Source organism: Idiotropiscis lumnitzeri, chromosome 5 (genome assembly GCF_059441095.1).
Source record: "Idiotropiscis lumnitzeri isolate Australia: NSW breed Sydney's pygmy pipehorse chromosome 5, RoL_Ilum_1.0, whole genome shotgun sequence".
Taxonomy (NCBI): Eukaryota; Metazoa; Chordata; class Actinopteri; order Syngnathiformes; family Syngnathidae; genus Idiotropiscis; species Idiotropiscis lumnitzeri.
Genome location: NC_142395.1, coordinates 21441383 through 21466839, shown reverse-complemented (window position 1 = coordinate 21466839; position 25457 = coordinate 21441383). Strand labels below are relative to the sequence as shown.

The 25457-nt window shown below is 41.5% G+C and overlaps 1 long non-coding RNA gene across 2 annotated transcripts in view; it reads right to left on the bottom strand.

Annotated features, from left to right (window-relative positions):
- LOC148337261 (uncharacterized) overlaps positions 1–25457 on the bottom strand; it is a 72259-nt gene that overhangs the window by 18500 nt on the left and 28302 nt on the right. For both annotated transcript variants that reach the window (XR_015843278.1, XR_015843279.1), the window contains exons 3-4: positions 18974–19388; positions 15644–15766 (exon numbers count right to left, since the gene is read on the bottom strand). This is a non-coding gene — a long non-coding RNA (uncharacterized LOC148337261). The remainder of the gene's footprint in view (positions 1–15643; positions 15767–18973; positions 19389–25457) is intronic.

Genomic DNA, 25457 nt, shown 5'->3' with positions numbered 1-25457 from the left:
ATGTATACTCGTTTCAATTGGAGATGCTAATTGGGCTCATACAAAACAAAAGTAGACTGAATCTGCATCGAAACTAATCCTTTTATCAAGTGTACCGCAGTGGCCTGTTTCAAACATTCTACAGCGTGGTGCAAACACAACTTGCGTCTTTAGTTAAAACCAGTTTTCATATATTGCAGCTGTTTTACATAGGCAACTGAGACGGGCAAGTTTATATCTTAATTCAATTTGAATCCAGATTCAGACCACAGATGCCTAGTGTAAACACGACTACCGTCTTCATTTTTACCGGCTTTCACATAGTTACGCTTTAGGGACATTTGGCACGTCTGTGAAGCAAACTTGAAAACTTTTTTCTTTTTGCAATTTTTGATCTTATTAGGTAGCACTGCCCTGTTTTAGCTTTGAATGTATCCAATTGTTTTATGTGAAATTAAAAGGTGGCAAAACAAGCTGATTTGGTTATTTTCCGCCTGTTTAATTATGCATCGTGCCGTGCGGTGGTGCGCGCATTAAAATGACGCTCATTAAATTTGCATAAGCGGCAACATTTAAAAGCAATGCAGACGCACACACAAAAACTCACATATATACACCCATAGTGGGCGTCCGCTTGCAGATGAAAGGGCGTCGTTTGGGCCCTCCTCATCGCTCGCACTAATTGACTTTTAATGAATCCTCTTGATATTTGTACCACTCTCACAAACACCAATGTGTAAACCGCGTATGCTTATGTCATCTTTGAGTAAAAAAAAAAAAAAAAAAAAAAAAAAAAAAACGGAACTTCTGATTTTGGCACCACTATCTATTTCCTGGGTGGCCTCACAGTACGGAGATATACAGGGTTCAATTTGGGGCTGAGGGCTTCCTGGGTGATGTTTGCATCTTCCCCCTGTGCCTGTTTGGGTTTTCTCCGGGTACTCTGGTTTCCTTCCACATTCCAACAATATAAATGGAAGCTTGACGGAACACACTATGTGCCTCAGTGTGATTGTGAGTGTGATGTTTTTTTCTTCTTGTGTGCCCTACGATTGGCTGGCAACCAGTTCAGGGTTTACCCCTCCTGATGCACAAAGACGGCTGGGATAGGCTCCAGCACCCCTCGCGACATTCGTGAGGAGAAGTGACTTGGATAATGGATGGATGGATGTTTATTTGTCCTGCAGCACCTCAGTGAAACTTTGCCTTTGGGTTTAGTTGTGACACTTTTAGACACTCACAATCAAGATCCGCAGTGCAGGAATGGGAAAATATTGTCCAAAACATTAAATATGTTTGACTATAAGTGCAGCATGTGAAATGACAGAACAATTTAGAACTGAATTGTTAGATGTAGCAAGATACAGCCTTTTAAGCCGTCAAATTTGGCAGACTCAGCCGCAATTAGCAAAAAATTAGGGGGAAAAAAGATGCTCTCTTATACTTGTCATGGGAAACAAAAGAAAATAAAGAGGGGTACAATAAAAAATTAAGCAAAACGGAATAATCTGGGGTTTCCGTGAATAAATTGAGACAAGGACATAAAAAATTTGGGAAAAAAAACTTATGACAATTAAGAATGATAAATTGTTATTTAAAAAAATGCCTGTATTATGTTGTACTTTTGTATTACATTGATATTTTGATATCAACAGTAAATAACTTTTATTTTTTGCGTCTGTAGGACCTTTTGTTTAAATATGACTCACAGCATCGCCTGGACAGATAATAAAGTTGAATTGTTCGAGCCTGGAATAGATCATTTCTATTTCTGTTATTTCCTATGCAAAGAAAAAAAAAAGAATTTTCGGATCAGGCTTCTACCCAAGGTGTCATCTGCGTGAAGAATCAACAATAACAACCTCCTTGGTGGAGGAAACAAGTTGATGGGTTGCTGACTGTCAAATGTTGAGCATTTGTGTGGTGTGGAAAAAAGAAGAAGTCATAAATCAGCGTTCACCTTGTCAGTGTTACTGTAAATGCCATGTGTGTGTCTCGCTGCCATGGATATAGCCCCCCCCAACACACACACACACACACACACACCTCACTGATTGTCCCGTCACTCCTCAGTGGCGCCTCCCAGCTGCCGCAGAGACGCCACACACCTCAGCCACTCAGCCTCACAACTGCTCCGCAATCAATTTCCTGTCACTTTGTTGTCAATACACACCCACACACACCCAATGTAAAACTATGGCAGAATATCGAGCAACATTTTGATGTACGTTCTGACAAGCTAATTTTGGGTACCAATCAACCAACTAAAAGTCACTGTCGGCTTTTAGGTGATTATTGGGCATTTCTTAATGCTTATGCGATATTTTGAAAGTACGTTTATAACATTCATTTCAGAACAAGTTAGTCCCAAAGTCCAACTTAGGCTGTACGTGTCGAGGGTAGTCCACGACCCACCAAATGAGAATCCCAGTGTTACTTTATCATTATTCTTGGCAGTATATTTAAATCCAAGCTGTCAACATTCGTAATATGCATAATTGTATGCATTAAAATTCATTTCAGAGCACATTTGATGGGAGCAAATTATCAATAAAGTCAAATCTCGTTGCACACTTGAGTACAATGACAATAAAGGGATTTCTGATTCTGATTCTGATCCTGATTTTATTGCCAGGCAGAGACCGAAGAGAAATATCAAACATTTTAAAGTGGACAACTCTAACATCAGTTGTACATTAAATATTGTCATGTACTTTTAGACTGGCCGTGTTTTGTCTGTTAAACTTCATTTTGACATGATTGACATGAGGTCTGGACCAGACGACTGGAGACTGTCTGAGTGCCTGCCACTCAAAGATGTGACTGAACATATATGTTTTTCTATTGCTACTGTGCTTCCGAGGTTAGCATCTACAGCTCGGGTTGGGATTCTCCCTGGGGTGTTTGTGGTTTCAACCTGCGGGTCCAGGCCTCCTTCACTGATCCAGCAATGACAACATCTGCCCCCAAAAGCAGGGATCCTTCCCAACTCTCCCCCGGCGGGCGGCCGCAGTCATGCCCTACCCCCAAAAAAAACAGCGTCCCCAGTGGGCCGACGTCAACATCTAAACATGGTGGTGGAAAGAAGCAAAGCCGGCGTCTGCCAACCAAGTGCTTGGGTTGTTTGACTCTGGTTCTGACACGGCATGTTGCCCTTGTAAGACTGGCACATGCCCCCACAGGCGCCGGGGGACAAACAATCACCAGCATGACAGCCAAGTTCACAAAGAAGCCAAAGTGACCTCAAATAAATACTCAAGAAGTGTTGTCTGGTTTGCTTAAGAAGTGAAGTGCAAACAAAAAGTTAACTTTGGAGTCCAAAGATGAGAAGATAAGTTGGACAGTTTAATGCAAATATGATGCCAGGAGTAACTGGCATTGTTTATTTAACCTTTATTTAACCAGCAATTATTAATAGATTTCAGGGGTTCGGGTTGGGTTTATGTTCAGGGTAGACTCGCAGGGTGTGTATTTTTTTTGTTACAGCAGGGTTAGGAAATGAGGTTTTCGATTGGTTTTATTTTCGATTTTAGGGGTAGAATTGAGGGTTAGAGGTTAGATTTTTGTCAAGTTGTGGCAAGGATTTATTTAGTGTTGAGTGTAATTTTTTTTTCTTGTCACATTTGGGTTTGGTTTACGTTGAGGGCTTACGTTATTAGTTCTGAGTTAGGGATTAGGTTAAATCCCAGAGTTTTTTAAAAATGTATATATATATTTATTTTTTTTTGTTCCCATCATGACTTATGGAAATGCGTTTTTGGTCGTTACAGCGGACGTTAGGAGTGGACAGAGATGAGGGAACCAAACTTTTCGAGTTCACAAACAAGCTTTGACAAGAAAGATGAGTGAAGACGTTTAGCCAGATACAGTTCTGGTTGGAGCGCGCCCGTCGTCGGCACAGTCTCAGTTTGGTCGTCACAAAAGACGTCCGCAGAGAGGTTGCCATCAGGGACGCCCACTTCCAAACGCCATCCTTCAGTCATCACACAAATAATCAGCCACGCTTCTTTTTATCGTTGCTATTTTTCACTCCTCGGGGTCAGACGTCGCCTTCCAGCTCAATTATCTCCCGATAGGACGCATACGTGCCTGTTTATTCCGGTTTAATATGCAAAGCAGCCTTGTCAAACCAGCCCGCAATTGAGTAGCAACCAATTATCGGGCGTCAGGCGCAGAGAGATGATTATCTCGGTTAGGGACTAGCTCGGGGAAGTGGCGTATTGATTGGCCATCAGGGAGCTAATAACAGGAGGTTATCTACATGTAGCATGAGAATGTGGCGCTACTTAATACGCTCGGCCTTATCTTGATGGAATATGTCCTTATTGGTTCTGCACAACAAAGGTCAACGGTATCGCAGGAGCATCGAAGACACTCAGCACCATTCACTTCCACGCAGTCACGGCTCTTATACCGAATTTGTTGGGAGGAAGCTTATTACTGAATGACGATTCATACGTCTTCTGTACTGCTTATCGTAGTTCAGTTCAAGAGAATGTTGAAGTTGATCCCACTTGGCTGTGGGAGGCCAGTGGAATCAGGTTTAGGATTTGGCAGTTCGGACTAAGATGTTGGAATTAAGATTTAAGTTAGGGATGGGAACTTCAAAGCTGGGCGGGGCCACGATTTTCCAACAGTGCTACCGGAGGTACCACATTGAACCATACGCTTGTACGTATGACAAGAAAATGTAAATATGGACAAAATAGAAAGTATGTACGTGCAAAATATATGCTCTTAATATGTAGATCTTTTTTTTTTTCATAAAAGATCCACAATTCAACAAAATAGCAAACAAAATAGCCACATACAGTACTGCAAATTTTTTTTTTTTTTGGGTTCAAAGGACTCTCCTTCCAAAATTACCATTCCAGGATGACACAAAACTGTTGAACAGCAAAACAAGTGCAATAACTTTTTTCTTTTTTTTTTTTTTTTTAAATGAACTCACACAAAATTGTAATATTATCTTGTATGCAATTTCCTGAAAAATATGTTAAAAATTTCTCACATTGTAGTACAGAGCAGTGTAAGCGCAGATAACCATGACTATTATCTACCGGGGAAATGGTGATGTTACAATTTACAGCTATTTAGCGGAACTCCAAAAGTCACAAGGGATAGGGGCTAAACTATAGTTACTTTCTACCAAATGTTGGTATTTGTTAATATTTTTGAATGTCTGGAATGGATTTACGTTTGTTAAAAGACTGGATGTTAAGTCACTTTGTGGCTTGGATAAATCCTGACAAGTGAGGTTCCAGTCCTCGGTGAGGAACATAAAAGAAGAATTAACTGTGGTCATATTTACGTTCAACGAGGACAAGCAAGCGCCTTTTTCATAGACGTGCATTGTTTGTCAGACCAAACAAACTTGCAGTCCCCGCGGCATGGAAATATTACCCGAGTAGGAGTTCAAGGTTTTTGGTTGAAGGAAACCTCCTGGGAGGCCCATCCGGCTCTTGCTATGAGCCCCAAAGATTACATTCAGTCGCCTTCGCGGGCGTGCAGTCAGAAGCTCGCCACTCGGAACAGGAAATTGTGTCGCTGTCAGGCACGACACGCACACAGAAATGTAAATGGTCCTCCATGTAACCCACGCCTCACATGCAGCCCTCGGTTGTGTCCCCTGGGGCCCGCCCGTCCACCACGTCCATCTTGTGTCAAATTCTTTAATATGGCGCTTGCTTGTGCTAGGGTGTGTGTGTGTGTACGCGCAAGTGTGTGTGTGGTGAGAGTGCACTGCTAGAAAAGCAGGCAGGAAAATGCATTTTTATGTTGCCATTTAAATTAAGGCGTTATCAATAATAGACTTATTGGGCGTTCAACTTGTCAGGGGCAAAAACAAAGACGGCCTTGGTTGAATCTCCGCGTGTGTTTTTGTAACTATTAAAGACCACTGAGAGTCTTTAATGAACCCGTCGTGTGTGTTTTCTGAAACAATTCAATCGCATCAACGCTAAATCCTTGGCGTTGATGTGAAGTGAGCGCGTCCCGCGGAAGTGAAGTGCAACGCAGGCCTTTTGTTGTATTGGAAACGAGCATCATTGATCGGACGGGGCCCCCGTTCAAGCAGCTCATTGTGCACTGATAGAGTAATCATGTCCGACTCGGAGTGGTCGGGACGCCGCCGCGTTACGGATGAGCTGCTCTGAAAAGGCCAGTCGGTGTCCAGGGGTTCGATAAGACAGTCGTCATTGACCCACCGCCGGTAATCGGTAGATGTTGGCTCACAAAAAGTTTGGGATATTGAGTTTTAAGTTGAAATTTCAGGATGAGCCTAAAATTCACTAGAAATCCGGGCTGAACGATTTTGAAAATGTATTTAACAATTTTTTTTTTCAATTGCTATTTAATATTTAATTCCTTTTTTCAAATTCCTCTTCTGATATGTTTTAAGAAATACAGGCAATATAATAATCTGTATCAAAATAATCGTTATAAAGTTTATCATACATTAATGTAACTGAACCATTAATTTATCTACTCCTCATAGTGTTGTTAATTTACAAAACAGTTTGATTTGCAGTCATTTGTGGCAACTTCCCAAAATTGCACCAAACAAATCTGTAATGAGTTCAACAGAGTCCATCTTAAATGATGGGATGTTTGATACGGCTACTTTTCCGACTGATACCAGTACAAGTATTCAATCGTGAGTACTCATCTACATCGATACAAAGTACCAAGACCACTATTGCTCACAATTTCAATAAATGCGACGAATAATTGTGAACAGAGAACATTTCTCTCTCTCTGATGCACATGATGATTCCTCAATGTGTCAAATTGCTGCAACGTAGCACCAACTACCAACAAGCAAAATGTATTTGTTGACAGTTTTGTTTTGTTTTTTGCATTAAGTATCGGTATTTGGTATCGGTATCATTCAAGAGTACCTGATACCTTCAAATAAAGCCTATATCAGCCTTATATCAACTCATGAAAGCTTAAACTTTTCATGTTTCATGAAAGAATCAAATATGGACTTCACTTCTTAAATAGTGAACTTTTGTAGCTATTTAATTAAATACATACAAACAATAATAAATAAATAATAACCAACAATCAACTGTAAAGTGGCGTTTTTGTTATGTACAGGCTTTGCGATTTGAAGATTGCATTCTCCTACTTTTTGATGTCGATTTGAATTTGATTGCTTGTTCAGCCTGACTAGTGTATGCGCCTCGGCTTGATAAAGCTTGGAAAACGGCTTTGCAGTCGTTGTAGGTCAGGAGGCGTCGCGGGGAAAAGGAAGGCGGGCCGAGAGACAAAGAAGAAGGGAAGGGCAGCGATTTATCAATGCAAAGTTAATAACATCCATTTGAATCTAACTAAAAATCAATATTTCATTACCAAATTGTTAGCCGCGATGAAGAAGGATCGGCCCAGTTGCGAGGAGGCGGCGGCCGATGGTTCGATGGGGAAAGACGGGATGATTCATGGGGCCATCAGGCTGGGGTGGTCGGCGGGGGGGAGGACGGGAGCTAAGTGGGGGGTGTCGCGGCCGGTGAAAAACTTGGGAGAGGCTCCTGCGCTCGCCAAACGACCTTGGCGCTGAAGAAAATGAAAGCAACTGTCAAGCGGCAGCGGGTCAGCGTGGGCGTATAAATCATCCCCGAGAGCCAATTTACGGCGCCTACGTGCGCTTATTAGCCGCCGCGATTTGTGACAACGCATGAAGGGAAGTGGCGCTGCGTGTTTGTAAGCCGGCGCAGTATTACTCGCTGACCTTTGCGCAACAAACGCGCGATGGCAGCGCTTTCAAATGGACTGGCAAACTAGTGCATGGGCTTTTTGTTCACAAGTCATTGTCAGCTTGCTTCATCATAACCTTGATGAAGGCCGGGCTCAATTGTTACGGTGGCCCTGATGGGACTAAAGGCATGGCCTTTACATACCTTAAAGACGCTTAAGCACAGACAGAGAAACTTGCATAATTTTTGTAACCATCAAACATTATTTAGCGTCTTTCGTACAGAAGGTAACTCAATGTGCTTCACATAGTTAGAAAAAAACATTTAAGTGGGAAGTGGGAAGTTATCCCAAAAAAGCCTTTATCAACACACTTGAGAACAAAAAATAAAATCTGAATAGTGTCACTTCAACCATGCATTGAAAAGAGTAGAGGCCATTATTTAAGGGAACTCAATATATATTATACAAAAATAAATGGCAGTGTATTAAAAAAAAAAAGTGGCAGCAAGACTGTGGGTGTGACCGGTCAACAGTCATGATGGTTAGCAGTGGTCGCCACGGCAACAGGGCTCTTAGGCCCGAGGTGTTTTATACTTCCTGTCGGATAATTAGCCCGCATTTTGTACAACTTGTAATGGCGAAAGCACGAGTGGCCTCTTGAAACAGATCATTCCAGAATGTCTTCGGCCCATTACGCCAGCTGGAAATAAGTGGCCGACGCTGAATATTTATGGCGTAATTGCCTGTTTTCTGCTTTATTTTCGTAACCGAGGCGAAAAGCAGTGTTGTTGTTAATTAAGACAAAGGCATTAATTATTAATGGCGCAAACATGTCAAGCAAGCATAACTAATTATTCTGGCAAGTTAACAGTTGTTTTATGTTTGCAGCCGCTGAATTATTTAGGAGGCGCGTTCGCCATTGTTTGAAACGCGCCGCGTTAAGTGGCGGCGAAGATGCTAGTCGTCGCATTTTCTCTGGAGAGGAAAAGAAAAAAAAAAAAAAAAAAAAAGAAAATCAAGTTTTACAGATGGGGCTGACGTCGGCGTTAATTGCTCATTACAGGTGAGCGTTGCGGTGGTGAAGAGGCGCTGTTAATTTAACGCACTACAAACTGTCAGCGAGTGAAGGTAAGTGGATGTGACGGCACATAATTTGCGTTGTTATGTCTTAATTGTCACCTGATGTGCACACAATCTGGAGTCTTGTCAAAAAGAGAGAAAAAAAAGACACTTCCTCTCGGCTGTAGAGGCGAATGAGTCGGATGGGATGAAAAAAACAAAACAAAGATCTAAAACAAGGTTTCATCCGCATTCGTTTTGTCCAACGTTTTGCTAATGTTACAATTCAAAAAAGTGCAGAGACACTTTCATCAAACTGAGAAAAAGAGAAAATGATTACATCCATAAAAAGTACTCGGACACTTTGACTTATTTTTGGGAAATTCTAGTAGCTATCTTACAATCGTGCTAACTCGATTTGGTGTTCAAGTAATGGCGGCAGCTGTGCACGTACAATGCGGAGTCAAACCTCACATTCCAGCGCTTGTAGCCTCGCAGTGAGTACTAAGCCTCACAAGCAGGGAGTATGTAGTCGCATGTGTTCGCGTAATCATGCAAACAAGTGAGCAAACGACACAATTTCACTCATCCTAAAAAAAAAAAAAAAAAAATTTTTAAATCCAGCTAACACAAAAACAGCTCAAAATCTACTACAACTAACAAACGCAGAAGCAAATTAACTGTGCAAATTGCATAATCCCCAAAAATTTTGCAAATGAATAACCTACATGCACGATTTGCGTAATCCTACCAACGAGCATCCAAACAATCAAATAAACTGCCGACATTGTGTAATCCTACTCATAAACAAACTAATGAACTAACGTTACGTGACCAACAAAGAAACAATTAACTGTGTTTAAAAAAAAAAGTGAACAATTTAACAAACGGTGTAATTTGCATAATGCCAAGGACCAACACAAGTAAAACCTAAACGTAAGGGATGTATTCTTACTGCAGAACAAATGAACAAACAAACGCGTGATCTTGCAAAGGGCCGATTGAACTAACAAACAAATAATGGAACTCCGTAATTTGTGTAATCCTGCACAACTTTGAAATAACAAACTGTAATCTGTGTAATTCTACAAATGAATGAATTACACAATTTGTGTAATCTACCAAATAACATTTTAATCTACCTAAAATGCTTTGTGAGGTATTAATTGAACAATGTTTTATTGTTGTATATAGTCGTGTACCGCATCGTGTCGTTTCTAATTTTTTGAACCTCTCAGGTAGCTAAATACGCTAATCAAGATACAGAAGAGGTAACGTGTACCTGCCCGTTAAAATATCATTATTATCTTTGTAGACACAGCATTTTTGACACTCTTCTCCCCTAGATTTTGTGCTTAATGAAGGTTGTGTCGGAGCGCAAAAATGTGCAAATTTCAATTAGCGGAGAGCGGAAACGGCTGTCGCTTTTAATCGCTCTTGTTTGGCGTGGAACATTGTCATGTCTGTCAAGTGTGATGGTTTCCATAAAAGTAATTACACGCGAGCCGTAACGCCGTCGTCGCATAATCAGTGTCCATATGCTCGGCCGAGGTTTTCATTTAAAAAAAATAAATAAATAAATAAATTTAAAAAAAAACTTTATTGCCTTTAATGCGATCCATCCAGTCCATTAAAAAGGTGGAAATAAAAATAAAAAGAGCATATGAAACGTGTGTAGTCATAAAAGCAATTTTACAACATTTATAAAAACTGTAATAGTTTGTCCGCCAATAGTGGAAATTCAACTCAAGATGGGAAAATTCCTTAACTGAAAGAAACATCAGTATATTATACAAAAATAAAACCTAACAAAAATAAATATTGAGGAATAAACTGTTGTTGTAAAGTTTAATTAATTTAATTGTATCAGTGTTGGCTGCATACCTCTAAGGGCCGAAGTGAGTGACGTCAGGAGATTGAGTCAATCTGTGTGTGAGAATCCGATGTGAGCTGTGGCCTACAGCAAGTCCTCGCAAGTGTTCTCATTTTCTATTGTGTGTTTGACTCTTTGTCCCATTCAATAAACGGCCAAAAGTGCACTCTGACTGTGGCTCTCCTCGCACACATGCAAGGACATTTCAATAGCTTGAGGTAAATGATTTTATACTGTAGTTCTTCACGTGATTAAACGTACCCAAAATGATTCTGATGTATTTGGAAAGCCATTACCGCAAGCTGCACTCACCGCACTGAGGAATTTCCTTCCAATCTCTCATTTCGGTGACAAATTTACATTTTTTTAGTGACAAGAGGCACAATGCTTCTCCTTGACATCATCTGTCAAAAGCATCATCGTCCTCACGCATTCGTCTAAATGTTGTCCCGAGTGCAGCCAATTTGGCAGCGTTGAAAAATTTAACATCCCCCTAATTCGCACATTTTGCCGCGTTTAAATTTTCATGGGGCACGTTCCTTGTTTTGGGCTGAAAGGAGGCGAAAGCCAGCCTGCAACGAGCCAAAGGAGCAGCTGTCAATGACGCGGCGCCAGCCTCGTGACTTTTTGCCGACACGTTGACAGCCACCCAGAAAGTAAGAGTTATTTTTCCCTTCCTCAAGCTGCCGCATGATTAAAAGGCAAATGAGTGACACGCCGCTCGACACCTCAAATCAGCCGGCTGCATTAATATTTCACGCAGATGGTGGCTGCGTATCAAAACAACACCATGGTCGTAGAGCGCTCCAATATCCTGCGGGCCCTGAATGCAACACTGCCTCATTTGGGGCGGTCATTGGATTTGTACACACTTTTGAAAAAAGAGACAGTTGTGGGGGGGGGGGGGGGGGGGATCTCACTGTTGGCCTCGTTTATCAAGACAAAGAGAAAATAAAGTGGCCTTGAGATGCAAGTGACTTATCTCATTTTCATTGTTGGAGATTTTGTGAGCGCAAACTTTAACATAGCAGTGACTTTTGTCAAAATAACCAGCAGTTTGGCAGACAAAATTAGTGACAAAAAGAGGCTTCAAGCTTTTTATTCCCACAAAGAATTATAGTTTGGGCATTTATAACAACCAATAGCTTAGTTTTCAAATCAGTTAGCTTAATGCTAATGCTAACACATAATGGGAAACACCATAGCTGAGCTAATGAGCAGCATCTAGCATGTAGCATCTATGTGGCGGAGCTATAATCCTTAAAACAATGGATATTTGACCACAAACCATGAAGAAACACATGAAGACAGAAAATAGAACAATATTCACAGGCATATAGTTTTTAATGCTCTACAAAAAATTACTACTATCGTCTAAGGTCTCCATGTATATCCAAATTTTTGAATAAGGCCAGAGGGTCGAGGCCGGAACCGTACCGAGATTGCGACCAGAAGGCGGGGAACTGACAGACAAAAAAAAAGTCAAGTGGCCAGCTCTGATCTCGGCTTTTCAGCGGCGGTGGGGCAGCTTACTAACACTGGCTGAACAGAAATATTCAATTTAAAACATGTACCGTACATATCCTTTGTTTTCACATTGTCGTTTCCAAACCCTTTGAATTGTTAGCGTTTTTTTGGGCTCTAAAATGTTTCATGTTTTCAGTTGAAAAGAAATTTTGTAAAAAGAGGCAATTAATATTCCTGTTAGGGCATTAGTAGTAGAAATAGGATTGGCTTGCGAGAAGACCAGGATGTTTTTTTTTTTTTTTTGTCTGTGTGGGCAGGTTGGTACGAGTCAATCAGCCGATTTGAAATTAACTTTATTGCTCTTGTCGGGCAGATGAGGTCTGGGGGGAGGAGGTGGTTGGCGGTGGAGTAACGACTTAAAAGCCGCCTTTTCGGGACGACCTCAATCGGAAAGCGACATGCAAATGCCGCTGATGGCGCCGTAAATTTTCCCGCCGGTGGGGGGATGACGGCGAGCGGTGATTAAAGTATGAATATTAAAGAAGGGGGCCGGGCATTGGCGATAATGAGGATGGCAGAGGCGGATAACCATTGAGCGTGAAGCCACCGGAATCAGACGGCCGTCGAGGTCCCGCCGCGGCTTCTTGGGCCCGCAGCGCGGTCAATATCTGTCGTTCGTTAACGTTAGCCACGCCAAAATTCATTGACCGTCCTGGGCTGACCTTCCCCGGCCGCCACGTAATTATAAAGAAGTCCAGTATGTTGGTGCGGGAAAAGGTTACACGCCGAGTGCGACTGAGCGGGAAAAGCGCGAGAAATAAATAAATATAGCATATATTAATAATGAATGAGTGGCATTTGGGGCAGGGAGCTGTTTGTGTGTGATTGCATGGCTGCTTTCAAGCATAAAACCTCCGCCGCTCGCTCGCAAAATGTCACAAAAGCTGATTTATGGTCTGTCTTGCCAGTGCATTATTTGAGCTTGACAATCTTAATCATTCACACTTCCCACATGGCGGTGGTCGCCCTCCCGCTTCGTTCGCTCTCTCGCTCGCTCGGGCGCTCTCACTGTTTGCTCCCTGCGACCGCCTTAATGGATTATTGAAATATAAAAATAAACGGGTGTGAGGGAAACCCCCCTCCACCCGCCCACCACCAACCCCCCGAGCGGTATCAAAATGTCAGGTTTGTACTTACAAGCCGGTGCCGCTCGACGGGGTCAAGGGCTTCAATTACTTGTGTACGGCGACGTGAAAGGTTATGTCGCCCGCTGGCTGTTTACACCGACGTGGCGGGCAGGTAACGGCTGCGCTAGCGCACAACAGACGACACGGATCTCAGACTGGAAATCCCACCAAAAGTTTACTGTGTGTGAATTAAGTACTTTTAAGTACATTTCAGATTCAGTTAATATTGGGCCCTGATTTTAATCTTATTCAGGCAACTTTATTCATGGGGAAATCAGTTTCTCGTAACCGCAGTGCTTCTTCAGAAAAAACAATCTAGATCTCATTAAGGGAAAGTGTGGCAAAGGTTTGCAACTATTTAACATAACCGAAAGATGGGTATTCATTTTATGAATTAAATTCATTTCAAGCAAGATTAAGCACATATTTGGTTCATACTTTAAGTTTATTCAGGCAGCTTCAGACGTTGGAGACTAACAACGGATCCATTTGTGGTAACCGCAGAGCTACTGCACAACTCACGATTCAGATCTCTTGAGAAAACACACTAAAACTTTTCAACTATCAAACTTATCTGGTTGTTTATGAAATAAGTCCGTTTTTAGGAAGATTCAGTTTATGTTTGTGCTCCCATTTCAAGCTTCTTTAGGCGACTTGAGTCACTGCCAACAGTTAGATCAATTTCTTGGAACAGAAACGCTGCTTCAGAACAAATGGTTTCTCTTCAGGTGAGCATGGCAAAAGGTTTCAACTATGAAAAAAATGGCATCTTTGATGCCTTTAAAAAATTCTTAAAAGCGGGACATGTACCAAAAATGTTGTACTAAAATAAAACCAAAAATGATTATTTTAAATGTGTGATAGTTTGAAAAGTGGGACTTGTGTTCCACTCGCGTACTCGTGTGTCTGGTACCATGTACAGTACGTCATTTATTCATTGTCATACTTTGAGTGATGGTTGCCTGTGCACCCTTTCACGCTGGCCTTTACAACACCTCCAGTTCACCGGAATGGTGTTGAAACTCGACATTAATGACACGCCGAGGTATCCTCCGCCAACCCTCCACCCTCGTCCCCCTTTTACCCGAGAGTCCTCAGCGCCGATAAAGGAGTTGTTGTAAAAGGCCTGAGAGTTATTGGGAGTGATATGAAATGTTCTAAATGTCATTAATTGACACCTTTTTCTGTAGGAGCTGTCAGCAGGGAGACAGAAAGGTCACACCTCAAGAGGGAGGTGGGGGGTGGTAGATATATATATGATAGCCCCCCGCACCCCCCGCGCCGGCCAGCCTGCTGAGTTATGGCTGTCGTTAACATCACAGAATGGATGGAAGAAGTCGCTTCTTAAAGCCTCCATCGATCCGCTTCCTGCTTCCCCGACAATCAAAAAAGGCTGAATGTGGCAAAGGGTTTGCCGAGCAGTAGCAGATTGGGGGGGGGGGGTGATTCGAGTCACATGACTAGAATCTAGTCAGACTTAAGATGGCAATTGTATGACTTGGGACTTGCTTGGTTAAAACTTATGAAAGACTCAATGAGATTTGGTATTCATGAGACTCGACTTGAATTCAAGTGGAGCAAGAAGAACGCCTAGATGAGGCCCGCCGCACAACAGTCGACGACTCAGCATCGCAAATCAAACGATTGCGCACTGCTAGTCTACAGACACTCTCAAATTGACTTGCTTGATTTTAGTCCTTATAACTTGGGACTTGTTTGAAAGTTGAAGACTTGTGACTTACTCCTACCTCGGGTAGACGTTGAGTTTTGGATTTGAGTAGGGAGAATGATCACTTTCCAGAGTCCAAAATATCAGCGCCACTCCCAACGCATGCTGGGAAGATAAATGTCACTCCCGCTGATGTTAGGAATGGGAAAAGTTGGAAAGTGGCATGGTTCCGACACCACAATCTGAGACAATACCGATTACTGATGATTATCGCATGTTTTTCAAGTAAACAAATGAGCTGGATGCTACTTAAAAATGTCTTTTGGATTCGATTGACACTGTGCATGTGAAGCGCGGGCAGTGGCACAATCACCCCACCCCCAAAAAAAAAAAAAACTTGCATGGAATCAGATACTTGAAAAATAATTATATTAAAATAAGTCTTCAAAAATTAGGATATTGTCAGTAATGGGAAATGGGTACATAACCCCTAAGTGTAAATTTGGGGTTGCCTCATAATTTTTTATAGTCAACTTAAATATGATGAAAGTCAAGTTAAAGAGGATTAATCGATGTTGTCATTCATATTTTTTCAGCATAGAACAGGTGTCCCCAACCTTTTTTTTGTGCCACAACCAAGTTTCATGTAACGACATTTCTACAGACAGACAGACACAAAAAATGAGGAATAAAAGGTCAAATACAACTCACCATTACGTTGAATGTAGTTACTGTAATTCATGAAAGTCTTGCACAAATTTTTCTTCAGCAAACCGCCGCCTCATCTTGTGTTCCACGCCAAAATGTGTTGCGAGACGCGTCGTTGTCCGCAGGCTGCAAAAAAAAAATCTGTATTACTGTTTGTATTCCACTTCTGCTTTTATTCCATCTGAGAAAACAAATTCTAAGGCTCTCTTTTATCGTCAAACATTTACGCACTCTTGTATTGTGCGTACAGCCATAAACTGATGTCAATGTTCTAAAGTTTTGATTTGTTGGTGTGCGACAATGACTCGATACCTAAAAAGTTCTTGTTAGCACACAGTTGATGTCTCTGACAACATTTCACCACCAGTCCTACTGGTATGATTATTTCAAGTCTAGCTGTGACCAGAAGAGAAAGCTAGCGACAATAGCAGCAATTCTCATCTACAAACATCTTATTGTCAGACCCTTGGACTAACGTAAATGTAAGAAGATCGTGTTGCCTTTGTGGTTCGACGTTTCGCTGCGCGATAATCCGGCCACGGGCAAGTCCTCTGTTAACTGGGAGAGTGACAGACGGGATGCCAAAAAACGTAATTAGTTGACATAGCATTAATGCAGATAATAAATGGACTTGTCGACTGGCAAGTAAAAAGTGTTAGGCAGACCACTGGTATCCCTCCCCCCGCACCCTCGCAAAAAGAGAAATCCAAGATTCCATATTCTAACAGATTTTTGATCCGTCACTGGGAGACAAGTAAATGGTGTCTGGAGAAGATGCTCATTAAAGTGACCAGAACATATGAAAGGTTCTGATATTGTAATAGTCTAAGCAGTCGTACCACCCATCAACCACTTCACCCCCCCCCCTCCATCTTCACTTGCTGACAGGCGGCAGCGGAAAAAGATGGTTAATTTCTGACGGAATATTATGCTACATCACCACTTGGCATTTAAAGTGAAAAATGACTTTCTGCTTGGCCTGTCGCCGTCGCCGTCTCCCCACGAGCGCACTCCCCCACAGAATGAGGGCTGAGCGAGGAGGATGTGAGCAGGGAATGACGGCTGCAGATGAGGAAGACGAAGGATTGGAGATGATTAGAAATGGCTGACATTGGTGAACTACGCCGAGTTGAGCAGCTCTGATCCGTTGTCAAGTGTCGTTAGCAACGTGCTAACAATTCAAGCTGCTTTTTTGCCTGCAAATACGAACCCCAAAAATGTCATTTCCAAATACCGGGTCATTGTGTTGAGCTTTTCAACTCGGGCCGACTAGTCTCGGTGATTAAACGCAATGTAATCAGAATCAGAAATGGGGTGCGCCGTTACACGCACTGGTGTGAGTGTGTTGCCGAGCACTTTCAAGGAGTCTAATTTGTGTGATTGGTAGCCAACAAATAAGTCTCTACAAGATTAGAGGGCTAATTCCTCGGCCCGAACAAGGAAGTGCGAATCAATGGAGCTGCCTCGTTTACAACAGCACGCTTTGCAGTGTGTGCGTGCGTGCGTGTGCAAGTCTTTTCACCCTTCAAATGTTTGCCGTGATTAGCGAGGAAGGAGAGAGCAACGACAACATTGGCATCAGTGTTATTGACGAGAGCAGCCGCTGAGCGGAAAGCGATACGCAGTCGTATTGGTCATGTGACCTCACACGTTCACAAAGTGAATATTTAACAACCCAATGAAGCACTCACAGAAGCCATTTTTTTTTTTTTTTACACGCATCAATTCATCCTTAATCAATCTTTTCACAAATAAATCTTTTATCATCGTTGCGTTCATTCATTTTCCCATCCAAAATATGTCCATTCATCCATCTTTCCAGCATTTTGTTCAATCATCGTCTACCAATCACCAAAAAAAACAAAACAAAAAAAAAAAGAATCGAAAGTATCCACTCGTTTGTGTACAAAATCGGCCATGTTGTTTTTGTGTTCCGATGTATGTCAATATCACTTGTCGTTGTCAACGTGGATCGGAATCACATCGTCACGACGACAGCAAGCTACTCATCAAGTTGGATTTACATCGCTCTGGTTGTCGCCGTCCAACTTTAGCTGCTCTCCTGCCGCCCTGCCACGATTTATGTGTTACTTAATGCGAAGCGACAGCGGCGTCCTTGACTCCTGTCAGCGCTCCGGCCCGACGCCGGGAAATAAAAATATGTCTATTTGACGTGACCGTAAGCCGCTAATCAGCAGCCATGTGTCACTCGGAGGAGTTCAGAACTTTCCGATGATACGAGTCGTACAAATGGAGTCAAAGGATGAGGTGTACAACAACATCTGTGGGTCATTTTAAGATTTTCTTTTTAATCGCAGACATCAACTAAAGTTGAGTTTCTTAAAATACACGCAACCATGATAATAAAAAGTTTTCAAAATTCTAGAGAAAGAGAAAGAAACTGAGGTGCATGGCTCCTCGAAATAGACATCATCAAGCTAAATGCATCACTTCTATTTTGTATATTTCTCAATGATTTCAGCCATAGAGGAGCCTAGGCAAATGCAACCCCGCTACTCATATCAGAAAAAACACATTTAAATATCATAGCTCGATATTTTTCTTGACCAGTTGGCATATGGCTAACACAGCTAGCATGCACTCCAATTCAGCATTCATTTCCAATCGTGTTACCATCGTTAAAGTGTTACTACAATTAAATTTGCATTTTTTTTCCAGGTGCCCTTGTATCTGCATAATATGCAGCCATGGAAAACATTAAAAGTTGACAATAAAAACAGATATAGTTAAAAGCTGATCGAGACATTTGCAAAGATTTTCTTCAGAATACTTCACAAGTTCTGACATAAACAGCTATGACATTGCACTGCCAAAGGCATTCCATGTTTTCTTTTGTGTCAGTTCGTCATTTGATACACTTTTAGTGACACCAGACGACAAAATGAACAACAAGTTCAAGACAACATGGCGGCTTCCATTTTTTTTCCATGGCTGTATATCCTGTATATATAAATAAACAAAAATGGCTATTTAACTAAATAAATAATTAAATAACTTAATAAATAAATAAAGAACTAAAGATTTGTGGTTTTCTATTCTGTCATGGGTACATTACTTGCATTATATGAATTGTATCTTATGTTGTGGCTACAGTATATTGGATGTATGTCATACACACACACACACGCACACACACACACCCCCACACGCGCACGCACCCCCACGCACCCCCACGCACATCTACAGTAAAGAGTCACTTTTGCATGCACCCTTTGCACGTGCAGGGGTGAGTGTGTGCGTGTGCGTGCGTGTGTGTGTGAGCGTGTGTGCTCACACACGCATGTGTGTGCCAGAACATGATTGACAGTTTACCTTGCTCTCCATATGGGTGGGCGGGTCCAAAGAACTGACAGCTGAAATTGTCCGTCTGCAACATCGCAGGTGTTGCCCATGATCATGTTATTAGTTCCGTGTCAACTCAATGCGCAAGTGGTTCACGGGCTCACAATGAACAGGTTCTGGGTTCAACTCTGGGCTTAGGCTGTCAGCTTCATTGATGATTTTAAACCGTCCATGTTTGGAATGCTTGTTTGTCGACCAGTCCAGGTTGTACGCCGCCTCCTGCTCTAAGTCAGTGAGGTTCTCGCGCAACCCACAAGACTAGTGATGCTCTCCCGTCTTCGTCGTCCTTCGACATCCCGGTCGGCGGCGTGAAATATTTACGGCGTTCACGCATGGGTGGTGGCGCCATCTGGCCAATTGATCCGCAACTTTGGCACAATCCATTCTGAATGAAAACATGGAGGAAAATGCATTTAGTATGATAATCAAACCATTTTTTTCCCATTTAACCTGCTTATTTGTTTTCGGGAATGTTCATTCAATATACTTTGAAAACAGCATTACTGCCAGTATCAGTAGCCTAACATATTGTAAATCCGCTCTCTTAATGCTAACATACCATAAGAGTGGAAATGTTAAACATATACAATGCACTTTAAAAATTCTAGAATATGTTTACCAATTCAAGGTAAACCACAGAACAAATCTTGACTTTAATGAGCACTGTAACACTCTTTCACACCTGTGTTGCATTGAGTCACACACTTCTTTTGCCAAGAACACGGCAGTGAGCGTTTAAAGGCCTCAACAACATCCAGTGAGTGGCAGCAGTGTGTGTGTGCCTGTGCGTGTGTGTGTATGTCACAGCATAGCAATACAACATCACGTAGGCAACAGAGAAGCGTTTTAATCTCATCTGTGTGAACCTCTGCGTTTAAGTCTGTCGCCAGCTCTGTGATGTGTGTGTGTGCGTGGGGGTGTGTGTGTGTGTGTGTCCTGCAAGGCTGCCTTGTTCACATCAGTCTTCCCGCTCATGTTCGACAACCTCGCTTTGTTTGTGCACAAACACAAGCGCTTGTCATTTTCATCCTTGTGTGTGTGTGTGTGTGTGCGTGTTTGTGAGTCTGGATATGTGTGTATTTGTTTGCATCACTAACATCAGTGTTGTTCTTTGTAGTCTTGGACAGCTAACATGCGCATGTACAGCGGTTATGTGTTTTATATAGACACACACGTACGTGCTCATTCACTGACATGGACGTTTATATTCGTCAATTGGAATCTAATGGTTTATTGCCACAGAAGTATATTGAGCCCAGCTTGTTTGTGAAATTCAGGGCTGTAAACGACTGCAATAATATTATTATTATCACCGCACGGATCATTGTAGCCTCAGCCTTGTACATACTTGAACAGCTGTTGTTGATCAATATTCCCCGGCACTGTCACTTTAAAACACACAAAGACCTTCTGTATAATTGCACACACAAAGTTGCATTACATGTACTGCTACCTGACACTTACTAAATGGTGCAACAAATTATCTGCATCATCTGCACAACCACTAGGGGGGGGGGGGGGAATTCAGCTTGTCGTGTCGATTTTGAGGGGGAGAAATGCCAATGTTGCAAATTAGGCACCTCAATTGTTTCATATTTGTACAAGGCCTTTTTCATTTTTTTTTTATTTTATAGGTTGCTATGTAATCGCTCCATTTTGATTTGCTTCGTTCAATCGGCGGCATACCTGAAGTGCACTCGTGACCCAAACTTTTGACTTGCGAATGCAAACAAAACTGACCAAATGGTGGCTCGTAACTTGACGCAGACTGAGTTTGTCTATTGTTGTGACAATGTATATGAAGATCGGACTGCATTTTATAAACAATTTATGGAGAATTTCAATTCATTCCAAAGGGTTCACATAATTTTTCTTGCAGCTGTACATGTTTATTCATCAGCTAACGCATGGATGTTTATTTACACACAGTACATAAATGTCTTTTTAGTGGGTTTAAAAATGAAGTCACATCAGAAGGCAAACAGCGAATGGGCAGTAAGTCCCCATAACCCTTGATAACCTTTGAAGTCGGTGGTCCAGACATTCACACACACACACACGTACACAGGAAGTGATCTAAGCGTGTTTAACACTCATCCAGCCCCCCCCCCCAGGGGAGCTGTTAACTTGAGACACGAGCAAGATGACGTCTGACCAAAACTACTAGCACCACATGTCTTAGCTAACACGAAACACATGCTAACATGCTCAGCACATCCACCAGTGACGTGGAGAAGGAGTGATGTCATCGCCGTCGATATGTGATGTGTTAAACACACAGATAACAACATGAATAATGCAGCAGGTGAATTCCATTAGGGTCAAAGTAAAGAAAAAAAAAACTTTTTTGACTCACACAAAATTTTTTAGGTGTGATTTGAATATCAGGGCTCCTACTCTGACAAACTTCTCTTAGGGATCGTCTCAAATGAGCTATGATAGACAGCAGGGCTGGGGCTATCGAATATGGTTTAACTTGATTATTTTATTGGTTTATTTTTTTAAGCATAGTTTGTTATCATTTTATTTCGTTAACGAAAACGTTTTTTCAATTTTATCTATTTTTTTGTTAACTTCTGTATGATGTCGAGTCCCTTAGCGTCCTTACTGGCCATGCAGCGAGCGTATGAACGCGCTTATTAGAAAGTAAAAGTAGATATTTTGAGCTAATTCCAGGGCAAACTCTGAAAAGGGAGTTTGGCCAAATGAACACCAAAAAGAAGCCCTCTTGAATGAGGAAAAAAAAAAGAATGAAACAGTCTTATAGATAAGTTGCACCAATGGACATGAAATTGGGTGGCCATGTTTGTCAAAACAGGATGCATGAGGAAGACTCAATGACCCATGCGGGAAATGGAAAAGAAAGTCGGTCATTTTGGTTAGAAGCACACATTTTGGATGATTCCCGACAAATGCTTCGAGGGTTTGCTCAACGACGCTTGAAGCTTTATTTTTCTTATAATTATATTCTGAAAAGAGGAACTTTTTAAAAGTGTATTATGCATGCTAAGATGAACGTTCTGTTACAATACTCCCAAACAAACCAGTTAGCTGCGTTTGTGCGTGTGACAGGTGGAAAGTAGCGCTCATGTTTGTCCTCATGCGTGCAGATTGTTAAGAGTCTTAGGGCCAGAAAGTTCAAAATAAAATCAAAACAGGCTGAAGATGCTGGTTAAGGTCTGAAGAATCAACACAAGCGCTGAGAGTTTAGCTTGGGGACACTTTTTTTTGGGGGGGTGGGGGGGTGGTGTTTTGCTTTGATCCAGCTTTTCTCCGAGTGCTGTGGCGTAAGCCGCACTGTGTGAAATGTGTGTGCGGCGCTAACGCCACAAAAGGCTTACTTATCTGGGCATTACCTATTAAAGGTTTAAGCCCTCCGCGTCCCCTGATAAACACTTCCTATAAGGCTGCTATCTCCCCGCGGCCTTATCGTGCACTTGAAGGTCCTTCCAGCCGTAATTTGTTTAATTAAAGTGTCATTTTGAGAGGGAAATATGGTCGCCGCATGCAAAGAAGTTTACGCGCATTTTCATCCGTCCCTTTCCTCTCCCTTCGCTCTTTGTCCACAGCTTAGATTTAGATTAACTCACTTCTTTTGCGCAGTATTTTCTCCTTATTTTCGCAAGGGAGGAAGGGAAAAAAAAGACAACGGGATCAAATCTGAGTGCCCCCCCCGCCTCCCTTCTTTTAAATGCACCCTCCCTCGCCTCCTTGGAGCACATTAGCTGCTATCTTAAACGGGCCCGGAGAGGATTGGCTGTACGGCCCCACGACGGAGCTCGCCTTGTCAGCGCTTTGCCTGATTTCACTGTGATTTCATTAGAAGTAAAAAAAAAAAAAAAAATAAGAAAGAAAAAGAAAAAGCAGGAATATGAACGGGAAACAAAACAAGCGCAGACGCTGTGAAGGGATAATGATGACACGGATTGCAGGTACGCACGGGATGGACGACGCGCTGGAGTTATAAGCCTTTGGTATGTTCCTGTATCAGGATCAGAGATAATGCTACTGGGTCAGTTTGACCCGGCACATGAATTATTAGCCACAAGTGCCAGAAACTACAATGAATTATATTTGTTTTAATAATTTATTTGGTATCTAGTTCTCTTCTTTTCAGGGTCAAATTGACTCGCCGACCTCATGATCCAAGGCAAATTGTTTTGAGATCGAGACTTGTGGCAAGCTGAAATAGCCAAAAGTATCAGGATGAAAATAAAAAGACACTACAAAGGTTAATATACACGTCTCTTTTTATTTAAATTTTACATTTGAAATATTCGTTTTTGTTTCTTATTAAAATTTTATTTTATTTTGCTTTGTCAAATTGACCCACTGAAATCATAAAGACAAAAGTGTCAGAAATTGTGAAAATTACCTATATGTATTTTTGTATTTGTATATATGTATTGTATATATATATTGTATATATATATGTATATTTTTTTCAATGAAATTATTTATTGTACTATTTAATTTCAAGTTAATTTTATATTTTAATTTAGTTTATTGCCAATTATTCATTAGAATTTCTAATTCAATTTATTTACTTGTTATTTAATTGAAACACAAAAACAGGGCAAAATTATCAAAGGTCAACAAGAAAGAGTGTGGCTATTTTGAGCGGCTGTTGGCAAAACCTTTTCCAGCAGGCCTTGCGGTTAGCATGTCTGGCTTACACTTGAATGAGGTTCTGGGTTGAAATCTTAGCGGAGTTCACAAGCCCATTCCTGTGCGGCTTTTCTCCAGTACTTAACCGACTTGCTTCCCTACAGACAGACCAAAGTGTCCATCGGTGTGAATGTGAGTGTAAAGACTTCTTTGTTTCCATGTGCACCGCATATATGTTTTTGCTGTTGTATTTCAATTCGGTGTGCAGAAATGTTATGAAAGTAACAAAAAATAGAATTTCTCTAAATCGTTTCCATTTCCTCATCAACGGAGAACGTTAAAGTTGGCCGTTTGGCGCTTTGACTTCAACTCCGTCAAAACTTTTTCAAAGCGCAACTTGCAATGACCTGAGTTCAGCAGTAAATTCCGAAAAGGGAAGCAAATCCAAACCAAAGAGCTTTGCATATGTTTTATTTTGGCGGGGTAATTATGGAGTCTCTCTTGGCGTTTGACAAGGCCTCTAATGAGTTCTCCACGGACCTCGCCTTTATTTGCGTGTTTGTTTGTTATTTTTAAACTTGATTAAGTCCCCTTGTATTTATCAAATCAAAGCGGCAAGGAGACGAATGCATAGTTTTTGAGTAGGTGAGATCAGACTCTTCGCTTGGTGCGTCCTTTTGCTTTTTCTTTGCAGAATATACACAGGAAGTGATGAACTTGTTTTTGGGTTCATCAGAGGTCCTTCAACTTGTGGCAGGTGTGTGATGACCCCCATTTAATATGACTAATTCTAAACACAGCCACATCCTCAGTAATACGAATGTTAGCACACTTGTTATTTATACCAATATCAATTGAGCTAAACATTATACGTCACATTCGGTGACGAAAATGCTTTAAAATGATTTATCTTGCTCTTGCTATTTTAGGATCATTAAAACATAGCCTATGAACAGGGGTGTGTAGACTTTTTTTCATATCCACAGTGTGATTAAAATATGTTTTTATATTTACTTTTCACTCATAACAGTGTCATGAAAGCTTAATTTTACACTGTTAAAAAAAAAAAAAAAAGATGTACATTCCATCTCCATCAGTGATTATTGACTGAATTCTTTGTTGCTCCATCATTTGAATTTTAATGGTGATTAAGTGATTTTTACACATTTAGGACAATTTTGAAGGTAAAAATGTTTATGATGATTTCAGTTGGATTCTTTTTATTACCAAAGAAATGTTTTGTTCACTACTTAATTGAAAAACAATAAAAGCATCAAAAATTGTGTGTTTCTCCTGGAATTTCCAATAAATTTAACTCTGCGTGCCATCTGTGAGCTGATTAAGGCGTCCACGCGGGGCCATGCATCAGGAAGCCGGCGTGTACGCCAACTTGTAGCGGCTATATCTGCTTCTGCGTGACTTTGCAAGCGCTTTAGGAAACAGCGGGCTAAGATTAATGAAATGATTATCATGACTGATGATGTTACCTATTCCTGCAAAAAAAAGAAAAAAAGAAAAAGGGAAAAAAATGACTTTGGCGGCGTAATGGTCAAACGGCGGGCGCGGTTGACAGAATTATTAAAAGAGGAAGAATTGAGTAATTCAACCACATTTATCAGTCTGCACATCAGAGTTAATATATATTGTAGATCGCACCTCACTATTCTTCTTCATATTTCCATCCTATTAGGACACCAGCCACTTCATTCACATCCAAGATGGAAGCAAAAAAAAAGAGGGGGGGGGTGATTGGGGTGGTTGACACGCTGACCACAAAATGGTAAATGGGATCTCGCTAGCGCCATCTTTTTCCCCCTCTGACATGATAAATACCTGCAGTGCGGCG